The 11,192-nt window shown below is 43.1% G+C and overlaps 1 protein-coding gene across 1 annotated transcript in view; it reads right to left on the reverse strand.

Annotated features, from left to right (window-relative positions):
- TRANK1 (tetratricopeptide repeat and ankyrin repeat containing 1) overlaps positions 1 to 4,915 on the reverse strand; it is a 46,818-nt gene extending 41,903 nt beyond the window's left edge. Inside the window, exon 1 of the mRNA XM_080975692.1 lies at positions 4,726 to 4,915. The gene's annotated coding sequence lies outside the window, so the exon portion shown is untranslated. The remainder of the gene's footprint in view (positions 1 to 4,725) is intronic.
- Positions 4,916 to 11,192: the final 6,277 nt, after the last annotated feature.

Raw genomic sequence — 11,192 nt, forward strand, 5'->3', positions numbered from 1 at the left:
GAGAATTTTACCACACACCCTTTCCAAACATTTGAACCATTTCCATTACACCCTTAGGACAGAGCAGAAGTCTGGACTAGATGTACTGAGACACACTGCTCTAGCATTTTAGGTTTTGCAAATTATTAATACATCAAGCAACCCACCCACCTAAGTTAAAATACAAAATGACAACTGCCCACAGTCCTCATAAGGCAGCCGTAAGGTCAGGGGCAAGAAAGAGCTTCCACTACCCTTCCGAGTAGTAAACAACAGCAACAAGATATACTGCCCCTCATCCCCTTCAACAGAAAATTAGTAGGAAATGAGTAATGTGAAGGTCCTTTCCACATGGCGTCTAAACAAAATTCATCTATGTGATCCAAAGTTTTCCATTTTGATGTTTTATTTTATATTTGTGATCCTGAGGGGGCTTCTCCATAGCTCAAACCCAAGTTGAGCCCGATAAAAAATACATGTTTATCTGCTTCAAAAAACAATTTGCTTGGTCTGAATTTCACCAAGAGCCGCAACGAGGACATACCATCCAACATTTCTCCGACGAAAATAGGGATGTCCCATAACATAATGATAATTTTATTATTTACATCTTACTGAGTTGCCCCAGCCACTCTGGGCAGCGTGCAACATATAGAGAAACATAATAAAACATGAAACTTTTTTTTTTAAACTTCCCTATACAGGATTGCCTTCAGATGGTTTGGGTGGGGGGGTGGATGACTCCATACCCTCCAACAATTTCTCCAGTGAAAATAGGCACAACCTAAGGAAAAGCAGGACATTCCGGGATCAAATCAGAAACAGGGACACTTGGAGAGTCTGCGAGGAAGAAGATCGCGCCCTCTGTTCACCACATCCATGATTATATTGTCACTCTGGTGTGCTTGTTTACACACAATTATGCATTTTACTCCGGCAGGCTTTTGTTCAGTTGTTTTATTTTTATTTTTAACTGTACAACCCTCTCCGAAGGAGGATTTGGAAAATATTTCAGATGAACCAGTGCCAATATAATTATGTGCCAGGGTAATGCAAATTCTGCATGAAGAAAACCGGGAATATAATTTAAGAAGACTTGCACAAACGGGATCCAAAGAACAGTACCAGCCATTTATGTCGACCTTTGCCACATTTCTCAATCAACAGCCCTTCACGCTACATGGAAACTGAGATTCTCAAAAGCAGCTTGAGACACAGCAGTTCTTTATCTAACACAAGACATTCTGCTACTGCAAACAGCTATGCAATGTGAATTAAGTGCTACAGTAATCTTGCTTAACCCCACTCTGTCTTTGGAGATTTATTGGTTAGCCCTTATTTATCCACACATTCAAATGAAAGCAGGGGCTAGCAGAAAACTGAAACTTCTGCCCTGTTCAACCATCCCACATAGAATTTGCGTGAGAATCTTAAGGTAATTTAAGGGGAGGGGAGGAAAACATAAAAGGACCCAGGGCATAGTCAAAACTTCCTTCTGGGCATGGACTGGTATAAGAAGCAGCAAAAATGAAGTTGCAAGAACATGAAAGTGGCTCACTTACAATATCAGGAAAATCATAAAACACAACAGGAATACACTGAATTGCAATTGGGTCTAACAGAGACAATACAGATATAGCGGCAGTTAAAAATATATATTAAATCTTGATCACTAAAATATAACCTTAAATTGTCATTTAAAACCTTAATCATTTTAGTAGTACAGCTTGTTTTATGGCAGTCGCACAGAATTTGGCCACCTTTAGCGTGATCTCTAGATCCTTGTCCTCTACCAGGAGTTTTAGACATTGAAGTTTGGGCCCATTTGGAGATTTTTGCACAACAGGAGTGATAAATACCGAGCGTATATCCCCGTAGAAACAGCAGCGTAACAAGACATGAGAGAGAGTTTCTACCTCCATCAAGCCGCAGGGGCAGACTCGTTCCACGTATGGTCCCTCGAATGTGCCCTGCAATAAGGCAGATGGCAGCACGTTGAATCTAGCAAGGGTAAGTGACCGTCTGTATTTGGGTATTTGTAATTTTGAGAAATAATTTGCTGGGGTAAATCCTCTCCCACTATCTTTTATTGCTGGGTGTTTATTCACATGAAAGTGGCATAAGCAATGTTTGTCTGGAATAATTTTCTTACATTCTGGAAGCATTGTTTTTTAAAAGAAATACATTTTCATAAATCACCTGTATATTAAGGGAACTCGATACTTCACAGTATAAAGCAGTTAACATTGGTCTGCTTCAGGCTTGTTGGTTGACTAAAAGGTCAGTATGGTAGATGGCTTCTGGACAGTGCTATCACACTTTAAACTAAAGCAGTAAAGACAACCATAACATTTTTCAAAATGCCCTTGCTTTAGATAAGAACAATCTGCCTGCAAACAACAAGTAGGAACAAAACTGTACGGTTTTGCACTTTCATGCCAAAACTTAGGTAATATTCAATCCCTGGAGGATCCAGCGAATGGTTACTAACATTGTTTGGCTTGACGGCTTGTTTTCCAAAGAAGATTTTTACTGCTTTGTTATTGGCAACATTTTTTTTCTGCGGTAATGCCAAGGATTCCCAGTTGCTTCTATACGGGAACACATTGCTAATGCAATTATTAAAGAGCTAAACTAACTTGGTCTAAAAGAAGCCAACTCTCCAAACATGCACTCTAGTTTTTCAGTTTTTATAGTGGTGCTATAAAATGCAAATAAAAAAATTCCAAGTTCATCTCCGCTTGAAGAAAGGCTGTTCCAAATTCAAAACCAAAGCCCTTGAGAAAAACATATCCTAAGCAGGATTGACTGTCCTAAGCAGTCAATCTTTTTTGGAAACAGCTTTACTTACAAATCTTTAAAAGTTGCCAGAAAGGTTCAGGTAATTGTTCTGAGTGCAAGAAAAGCAGAGTGGGGTTTTTAAAATGTTGACTTGATAACAATCACACCACTACTATTTCTAGGCTGGTTAAAATTTTCGCTATTAAAACAAATGTATACAATCTTTTCTTCTTCGGAAGTCATACTCTGCATTTGCAAAACATGGCCCAGCCAACGTTCAAAGGAACAACAAAGGGAATTCAAGGATGGGGGAAAGGGAACAACTTCTGTAACATGTCTTACGATTTCAGAAAGGAGGGTTCAGGGAAGCAAAACTCTTGCAAAATCTAAAGAGAAAGGAGAAGTTGCCTCTCTGCCCTGTTTTCCTCAAGGAAGAGCGTATGACATGCAATGGAATTGGTGATGCAGGTAACATTTAATTTCTAACGGACATGGTACAGACTAGAGACAGAATAATGTGGAACTGTATCTTTATATACCAGCATGAGTTTGACCAAACTGCGGGAGGCAGTGGAAGACAGAAGTGCCTGGCGTGCTCTGGTCCATGGGGTCACGAAGAGTCGGACACGACTAAACGACTAAACAACAACAACAACATATCTTTAATGACCACTTCATGCGTCTCATAAAATGAGCTCTGGCCTACAGTAAACGTGACAGCCTTTTCAAAAGACACCAGATTCCATGCTAGTTTTCAAAATGACCTGCATCCTTCTTTGAAAACTGCATTTAGCGTGCTAGCAACTTCTCAGTTCTCAACAGACTTTCAATGCCCCCTCCCCAACAAAGGCCAACTCAGAGGCTTCACAAAGTTGCACAGAAACCAACTACTGTGTCTAAAAGGGGCACTTCATTTTTCCTGGACCAGCTTCTGGTAGTTTGCAAGCACGAGGGTTGGTCGAAGCTCTCATACTTATTTTTTTATTTGCAGGACAACTATTCTGAAATAGCCAAGCCACCAACATTAGTCAATTGGGTCAGACGTCACCACCAACGTTTATGTTCATTTTCCTACGAAGGATGTGTACACACTTCCTTTTACTCTGGTTTTGGAGAGCAGCCTACACTAGTGGAACCGAAATACTGTTTCAATGCATACTCCTCCAAACCAGTTTCAATCCAAGTTGAAAGAAAAAACAGTCTAGGTCTGAAGAGGACATGTTCTCCCAAGTGTGATCCTGTAACAATACCCAGATCTGCTCTCTCACAGTGTGTGCCTTTCCAAGTAGAAAGCCAAAAAAAATCTAACCCGGGCAGTGCTGGAAGTTATGTTTCTTACAACCTACGCTGGCGATCAGGGAGGCAACTGCCAGCCACTTTTCTGCAAGGCAAGGGCCTAATCTTTCGCTCGCCGGAACTCCAATTCCCATCAGTCCTGGCCAGTGGTTATGGATGATGGGAGTTGTAGTCCAACAAATATGTGAAAAGCAGCAGGTTTTAGCCACTCCAGCCCTGCAGAAACACTCAAATAAACCTGTGAGACTATGCCTGATTCCTTTGGTCCGCTTGCTTGCCCTCCAGTTATACTTAAAACCCGACTTAACTTCCTGCCGCCCATGACTCACAGCTGTTGGCTGTGCATTTCCGCACAGAAATTAAACCAATTACCAGGGAGCTCCAGGAAACTTAATCTCGAAAAGGACTGCACCCTGAGGCTCAGCTCTTACGCGAATCCTGCAACCCAAGGAAACGCAAACCCCAAACATTGCTCCCACCCTAACAATGGGCGTGCAGGATTAGGGTTTACGTGGCAAAAATTTAAAAAGTGACGAGGTTTGCCATGCAAACCAATTGCTTCCATTGCCCCGGGACAACACACCCGCGCAAGGAAACACCGCTTCCGATTTGGGGCCAGTTCGTTTGCTAAACACAAAACATGCCCCGTGCGCGCATGCATATACATACGTTGATGCAAAAAGACGCGCCTCTCCTTCGTTTCTTCCTGGGCTGGAAGTAACCCGGCGGCCCCCCGGGCAAGGCGGTGCGCGGCGCTCCTCGCTGCTTTAAGGCGCGCGCGCCCGGCCAAAGCGGGAGCTGCCGCCGCTCAGCTGCTGCGCATCAGCCAAGCCAGCCATCCTGCGAAGGCGCGCGCGGGTGGGAGCAGAAGAAGCGCAAGCCGCGGGCCAGCCCCGCCCCCGCGACGTCATTTCGGGGAAAGGGGCGCTTCCTCGCAGGCAGCGTGTTTCCTTTCGGCGAAAGCGAAAGCGAATATGAAGCTTTCCCCAGTTCCGCCGGCGCTTCTCCGCCTGGGAGCTGGGTGCGTAGCTGTCAGCCCCAGCTGGTCTCGATGGTTGGTCTCGATGGCCCTTGTGGTCTCTTCCAACTCCATGATTCTATGACTTTCCTGGAAGGAGAGCAAGCTTCCTGATTGAGAAAATTGATTTTAGAAGGAATTGATTTTAAAATATATTTTAATTATATTAATTAAAAATATATTTTAATTAATAGATTGTGATTTTGTGTAAAAAAAAAACACCTTAAAAAAACTTACAGATTTGAAAATAAGGGACCAGCAGCCTCGAAAATAAGGGATCAGCAGCCAAAATAAGGGATTTTGGCTTAGCTTATGCAGAAATTCACCACTGATGGAGCCATGCTGCTTTGGCTGCCACTGACTGTGTTTTGCAGGGGATTGGACTAGATGATCCTAAGGGTCTACAACTCCCACCAAAGAAGAGTGGCAGACAAAACTGATGAACGACGTCGCGATGGCAAAGCTTACAGGCAGAATTAGAAACCAGGAAGAGGACCTCTTTAATAAAGAATGGGGAAAGTTTATAATTTAGTTGAAAAGCTATTGCAAAGTGTTACATACATTGGTAGGATTGACAGAAAACTTGTCGTAAAAATTTGAAGGATGGATGGACGAATGATTTATTAAAATAGAGTTATGAAAGGGATGCAGAGGGGGAAATCATACATTAAGATGCTGCACTGGTTGGAGGGGATGCAAAGCAGCACGTCGGGGCTGCCGTCGTCCTGGCACGAGGAGTTCCATCGGCCCTTCCCCGCCCGAGAGAGGGGTGGAGGGAGGGAGACTCTTGCCCACGCTGCCCGCGAGCCCGGCATGAGGCAGTTGCGGCACGGTGGCGGCTGCTGAAGCGCCGCCCTTCTGCGTCCGTCCCCATCCCCTCCTCTTCCTCCTCCCTCAGGCCGCCTCTTCAGCCGCCGCTGCCGCCTCCGGCTTCCCCTGGCCGCGCGGCGGAAGTCTCGCAAGAGAGTGGTTGCCTGCCCGCCCGTCGCCACCCGTCTCCTCACAACGTGCCCCTGAGGGGGAAAAGGGAGAGATGGAAATGCGGCAGCTTGTGCGCGCGCTCTCTCGCGCGGCGGAGGACCCTGAGCCGCTGCTTCCCTCCCGAGCCGGGCAAGCATGAAACCCGATAAATTTAAGGGACATCATCAATAAGGGACAGCAGCGGGACATGGCGCTGGGATAAGGGAGTTTCCCACCAAATAAGGGACGGTTGACAGCTATGGCTGGGTGTAAAAAGTCGGTTTCTAGTCTGACTTTCCACCCTGTCTTTTGCCTGTCTCTCTCGTCCAGGGTTCCCTGTCTCAGAAGCAAATTGCATTACTCTACAGGACACAAGAGAGATTTTTCACCTTTGGGAGAAACTTTGGGGAAGCGACTTGAAATCTACAGCATGATGTTCTTTGAAGGAGAACTATCTGAAAGTGATTCACAGGTGGTCTCTAACTCCGAGTGGGCTTGCTAAGATTTCCAAGGCAAAATCAGACAGGTGCTGGAAGTGTAAAGAGCTGGAGGGAATGTTCTTTCATACGTGATGGACATGTAAAGGAGGATTGGGAAATTATTTATAATGAACTGGAAAAAAGGTTTAAAATTACTTTGCCAAAAAAGCAAAACCCCAGAGTCCTTTCTGTTGGGGATAACCCAGACTGAAATCCCCAGGTGTAAGAAAAGATTATTTATATATGCAACAACTGTGGTCCCTCCTTTGTTAGCCCCCAAATGGAAAAAGAGTGAGGTCCCAATGAAAGAAGATTGGCAACTTAAGTTTGCAGAATATGCACAACCTGCAGACTTAACATATAGAATAAGAGAACCAGAAGAACAATACGTTTAAAGAAGATTGGGAAATGTTTATTGAGTATAAGGAAAATAACTACAGCTGAAAACGCTGGCAGCATTAAGATAAATTCAACAGTGTAAATACGGTAATCTGTGACGGATGTAGTAATGAAAAACTGGTATAGTTGTTGTAAAATATGCAGAGATATAAGATATGCAAAATGAACCATGGAAAGAGAAGAAGGGAAGTCACTGATATTTTAAGTACGTACAATGTTTATTTGAAATTGTAAAACAAATTTTAATAAAAAAAACTACACACACACACACACACGTGTAAATTGCATTATAAGGTTTATATAATTAGGGCAAACGTCATAAGGCAGCCTGCAAAAGCCATGCAGAAGCAATTTAAGGCAAAAATTAGCCCCCTTTAAAATAGGGAGGGGGCAGTGAAGGCACATGGGATAAAAATGGATGAAATGTGGATCTAATTAAAAGCTGATATGAGAGTTTTAAAAAATTATCAGGGTGATGGAAGAGCGCCTCTGGCCCTCGATATCAGTTAGGCCCAAAATGGGTCCCCCCATTTGACTGTTATTGACTAAACCATGCCTACCTGCCCTACACAGGTATTTAACTTTTTATTAAAATCAGAAACCTAAAGTGATCATCACTGGCAAGAAGCCCCACTGCTGAGGGGGTGTGCTTTCCCTTTTCTCCTTCTGCAGGAAGCAGTTTGGATCCAAACTGCGTTCTCCAAACAGCGCTTTCTTTGCTGAGGCAAAACAGGATGTCTACAGGTTGGCTCTCTAAGCAGACTTCAAAGGGGCTTTCTGGGATCTCCAATGAATTTAGCAGTTACAGCAAATCCCTTGCAAAGCACCAATGAGCTCATTTTAAAGGCTATTGCTATAACCACTGATAGGTTCAGTGACCCCTTTTGAACTCTTGACACCTTTTAATCATAGCTGTCAACTTTTCCCTTTTCTTGCGAGGAATCCTATTCAGGGAATAAGGGAATTTCCCTTAAAAAGGGGGAAACGTTAACAGCTATGCTTTTAATTACTTGATGTCATTACAGTATTAGGAAAGGTGAGTGATCCCTATAAAATTGGTCTGTGTGGAGTGGGGAAATTAAGTTTTCAACCCATTGTCCGGGTTTGGTTGTCCACCCACATCCTTAGGGGAGCATATTCCATAAGTATAGGACCACCACTTAAACAGACCTCGTCTTTGGTTTCCATAAGCCTAACCACTGTTACTGATGGGTCAGAGAGCTGTCTCCTTCTGAGAAAGCATGTATAGGATTAAGCTGTCCGTTGAATTTAAGTCCCACTGATTTCAGTAGAAACTAAATGCAAGTAACTTACTGTGGATCAAATCCAATCACTATTGTAACACCTCATATTTCTGTCCAAACTACTCAAAGATTGACATCCGCAAACTTTGGTATGTTGGAGCCTCAATCTGAAAATCCATTTTTAAATTGTAATTACCTGTAAGTTTTCAATAGATGATATATGCTATTAATGTTTAATTTAAAAAAAAAGATTTTTGTCTATGTTTTTAGCTGTTCTTATTTTATCTATAAATAAAATAGATAAAATCTATAAATAAAATCTATAAATAAAATAGATAAAAATATTTTATCTATTTTATCTATTTTACCATGATGCTTTTGAATTATGGTGCTGGAGGAGACTCTTGAGAGTCCCATGGACTGCAAGAAGATCAAACCTCTCCATTCTTAAGGAAATCAGCCCTGAGTGCTCACTGGAAGGACAGATTGTGAAGCTGAGGCTCCAGTACTTTGGCCACCTCATGAGAAGAGAAGACTCCCTGGAAAAGACCCTGATGTTGGGAAAGATAGAGGGCACAAGGAGAAGGGGACGGCAGAGGACAAGTTGGTTGGACGGTGTTCTCGAAGCTACAAACATGAGTCTGACCAAACTGTGGGAGGCAGTGGAAGACAGAAGTGCCTGGCGTGCTCTGGTCCATGGGGTCACGAAGAGTTGGACACGACTAAATGACTAAACAACAAACAACAACATTTTATCTATAAGCTGCCTTGTGTCTCTGTTGGGGGGGAAAGGTGGGGTATAAATAAATATAATAATAATAATAATAATAATAATAATAATAATAATAATAATTTATGCTCCATATGCCTTCATGCAAAATATCCTTTATGCCTCACACTGGAAATGCAAATTAGAAACATGTTTAGATATCTGTGCACTGGACTTCCCCAAATCCTATCACATATTAATTATTGTTATTTTAGCACTGCTGAATTCAACAAACACCATCATGCATCCATGATGGTTCAATGCTGGCTTTGATTTAAAAAAAACCAAACCTGTTAACATATTTGCAAAGCGAAGCAACATCTACTATGGTTTCAAATTGGATGGGGGGACCCATATGTTGAGATTCCAGAATTTGGACAAGATGACCCCCCGTGTCCTTTCCAGCTCGGCAGTTCTGTGATTCTATGACCAAAACGGATGACAACAGAAATATCCAGCTTTTATCTTTTTGCTGAGATGGAGTAATAGCCTTGGCATTTGGGAGGCTGAAAATAAAAATGTGTGCTTGAAGGGTATTTCAAACACCACCATAGTGAGAGAAAACCACAACACGGTTTTATTTTGAGAATATACTGATTATGCAATGGATTTACATGATGGTGTGACCACAGATAAAATGTTCTTTGTCGCATGAGAAATTCTGGGCATGTACTCAAAGGTGGAGAAGTCCCACTCAGGGGCTCTATTCCAAACAGATATGAAGTGTCAGTTAAATTCAGCTCCGGCCCATCTTGAGCTGATACGGCTCATCTTGGATCGAGCCCAGCAGAGTATACATCCAGTGTCCACAACGAAAGGTTGAGGCAGGTATGGTGCTACATTGCTAGTAGCACATTGCTACATTGAGGGCCAGTGTGGTGTAGTGGTTAAGAGCGGTAGTCTCGTAATCTGGGGAACCGGGTTCGCGTCTCCGCTCCTACACATGCAGCTGCTGGGTGACCTTGGGCTAGTCACACTTCTTTGAAGTCTCTCAGCCCCACTCACCTCACAGAGTGTTTGTTGTGGGGGAGGAAGGGAAAGGAGAATGTTAGCCGCTTTGAGACTCCTGAAGGGGAGTGAAAGGCGGGATATCAAATCCAAAACTCTTCTTCTTCTTCTATTCTTTATTTCTAAACTATGCTGAGAGCATACAAATATACATCTTGTCTCTGTGGGAAGTAGAGACCAACTCCAACAAAGAAACGACAGTACAAAAAAAAAAGGAAACCAGTAAACGTCACATCCCGTCTCCCTTTCCCGTGGGAATCCAACAGTATCTGGACTGTGGAATGAAAACATAGTCTTGTGACTGCCAGCTGCTGCTCAGTGAGGGAAACAGAAACCAACATGAGGGTCGGGTCCTATTTCTGATCAGTAAAGGGAAAAGGTCGTTCTCTCTGCATTCAAGTCTTCGTCTCCTTTCTCTTGCTTGCAAATATAAGTCTTTGCAGGATGGGAACCTCTGAGGAAATGTAGGGAAATCGAGCTGAAGCAAAAGTCCTTCAAGTCGCATATCCCTTTGCACTATCAGAGCATGTCCGAGTTAACTGTTCTGATCCCTGCTGTTCTTTTAATCATATTGCACATACTTATTACATCGTACTACCTTGTTTTTAGCAGGCATATAAAACAGCACAGTGAGTGCCTATATTTAACAATGTATTAGCCACTAGGCATTTGAACACGCCCCTCCATTGCTGAATTCCTTGGTTTATGATGCAGTGACGTTCTGCATAAATGCATTTATATAGTCCACACCTAGATGGTGTTTCTACCCAAATGCTGTATGCCGTGAAATGCCGGAGTGACTTTTCCTGCTGTTTCACAGTGTCACACAAGTGTTTCCAGTAATTGGTCTCAGTACTCCCCAAAGGAAGAACTGGCCCTAGCAGAGCCGCCATCTGCATAGATAGATGACAGATGATTAGATAGATAGATAGATAGATAGATGATAGATAGATAGATAAATAGATAGATAGATAGATAGAAACTTTATTTGCATTAGCTACTAGCCATAGCAATAAGATAAAATATACTGGTGATGGAGCTAAATAGCTAGCTATACTAAATACAGTGGTGCCTCTGGATACGAACAGGATCCATTCCGGAGCCCCATTCGCATCCTGAAGTAAACGTAACGTGACTGCGCGTCTGTGTGGGGGGGGTCGCGTTTTGCCGCTTCCGCGCATGTGTGTGACATCATTTTTAGCGTCTGCGCATGCGTGAGCGGCGAAACCCGGAAGTAACGGAGCGCCGTGGAGCACAAC

Source organism: Podarcis pityusensis (genome assembly GCF_964106645.2).
Source record: "Podarcis pityusensis genome assembly, chromosome: 12".
Taxonomy (NCBI): domain Eukaryota; kingdom Metazoa; phylum Chordata; class Lepidosauria; order Squamata; family Lacertidae; genus Podarcis; species Podarcis pityusensis.